Genomic DNA, 2364 nt, shown 5'->3' with positions numbered 1-2364 from the left:
AAGATTTGGGGTCTCTAGAACTTCTCAGGGACCAGGGTAAATGATGGGCTATATTCCTTGCCCACGTTATTTATCCTTATTAATTCTTTACGTATATTCTTATCTGGTTGGATCCAGAGTTTAGATTATGTATTTTTTAGAGGGTGACTCTCTACATGACCAAGAGTATTAACATTCCACTTAAAATGAACTCCAAAACATGTTCCACACATCTTAAAAATAGGTTTACTCAGGCAGTATGCCCAGTGGTCCTGCTGATCTGTCTCTTGCTTCAACGGTGTTTGGACGGAACAAACCCAGGGATGCCTCTTCTACCAGCCCCCGACCACCAACCAACCTTTTTTTCTAGTCAGAACCTTATCAGAGCCATCTTCTTAGCCACCCTTTACCTCCAGAACCAGCCAACATCCTATTTTGAGATTAGCTCTTTATTACAGATCAACCATGAACTCCCAGATTCATCAGCATTATTCCATCCAGGTGGAGTCCACTGTCAGCCGCCTGGTCAACATGCATCTGAATACCTCCTACACTTACCTCTCTCTGGGCTTCTTTTTTGAGCACCATGATGTGGCTCTGGAGGGCGTGGGCCCCTTTGTCCTCGGGTTGGCTGAGAAGGGTTGAGGGCACTGAACTTCTTTCGAAGATGCCAAACCAGCATGGCAACCATGTCCTCTCTTCCAGAAGGTACAGAAACTGTCCCAAGATGAGTAGGGTAAAACCCTTGATGGCATGGAAGCTGCCCTGGTTCTGGAGAAGAACCTGAACTAGGCCCTTTTGGATCTGCATATCTTGGATTCTGCTCACGCAGACCCCCATCTTTGTGACTTCCTGAAAAACCACTTCCTAGATGAGGAGGTGAAGCACATCAAGAAGATGGGGACCACCTGATTCACCTCCGCAGCCTGACTGCCTCTAGGCTGGGCTGGATGAAGATCTCTTCCAAAGGCTCACCTTCAAGCACAACTAGGAGCCTCTGAAGACCAGCAGCCTTTGAGAGGCCCCTCAGGCATCCCCAGGTGCCAGGGCTTGTGCCAGAGCCTCTCCCTGCAGCTACTAGGCAGCTTTTTAACCACCCTGGAGCTCTCTCCCAAGCTGTGGACCAAATGGAAACAATAAAGTTTTTGCAGACACACACACACACACACACAACAAAAACAGGTACATGCAATGTCCCAGAAAATTCTCCATGTAGGAATTTACTTGAAGAATATAATTAAAGACATACAAAAAGATATAGGTTTAAAGATTGTGTAAGAGAACAACTGGCACACTCAACTAGGATAATTCAAGTGGGATTGATTTACAAAGAAATGGAGGAGCTGTAGGAAAGGCACAGAGGATGGTGTAGGTACCCAGGGCTTGTGGAGGGGCAGAACTGTCACTGTCCCTAGGCCCAGAGGAAAAGGACAAGGGAAGGACTGGTTCTGAGAACTGGGAAGAGAAAATTGGCCACCTTGAGAAGGTCTCCTTCAGCTGAGGAGCACAGCCAGCTCTAGGAGACCTCACAAGGAAGGAGCCAGGGACTAATACCCTGATCTCACTCTTGGCCTTTTCTCCAGTCTCTTGAAAGAACTCTGTGTTTGGCTGAACCTGACTGGAAGCCAGAGGGCAAAGGAACCAGTGAATGTTCTCCCTAAAGGAGAGCAGATGGGGAAGAGTAGAAAGTGGATCTAGTGGAATAAATGAGATAATCTGGCATAAAGATGTTCATCGCAGCACTGTTCACAGTAACGTAAGATTGAAAGGAGCCTAAATGTCCCAGAAGACTAGGGGGAAAGTTGAACAATTTAAGGTATGTATACCAAATGAAGTGCTATGGAACCATTGTAAATATTGATCCAGAGCTCACAAAATAACCGGTACAATGTGCTTTACCTTTTGTTTTAAAAATTATATATGGACACAGGTATGTGTTCTTCTATATATGCATATACAATACATGCACACACATTCATAGAAGAAAAGAGGTTTAGAGTGTATACATCAATATGTAAATGGTAGTTATCAGAGGGAGAATAGGGTTATAGGTAATTTTATCTAGGATTTGTTTTTTGTTTTTGTTTTGTTTTGAGCAGGGCAAGTTTAATATAAAGAATTATTAACTATGGCAGAAGACTGGAGTAACAAGGAGTCATCTGGTAAGAAATGAAGAGAGCTGTAAAGAATATAAGCGGTACATGGGGCGCCTGGGTGGCGCAGTCGGTTAAGCGTCCGACTTCAGCCAGGTCACGATCTCGCGGTCTGTGAGTTCGAGCCCCGCATCGGGCTCTGGGCTGATGGCTCAGAGCCTGGAGCCTGTTTCCGATTCTGTGTCTCCCTCTCTCTCTGCCCCTCCCCCGTTCATGCTCTGTCTCTCTCTGT

General features: G+C 45.7%; 1 pseudogene; it reads left to right on the top strand.

Annotated features, from left to right (window-relative positions):
* The first annotated feature begins 444 nt into the window (after positions 1-444).
* LOC125168594 (ferritin light chain-like) lies at positions 445-970 on the top strand (annotated as a pseudogene).
* Positions 971-2364: the final 1394 nt, after the last annotated feature.

This window comes from Prionailurus viverrinus, chromosome B3 (genome assembly GCF_022837055.1).
Source record: "Prionailurus viverrinus isolate Anna chromosome B3, UM_Priviv_1.0, whole genome shotgun sequence".
In the NCBI taxonomy this organism is placed as follows: domain Eukaryota; kingdom Metazoa; phylum Chordata; class Mammalia; order Carnivora; family Felidae; genus Prionailurus; species Prionailurus viverrinus.
Note: the sequence above shows the minus strand (reverse complement) of the source record. Positions and strands in the feature narration are given on the sequence as shown.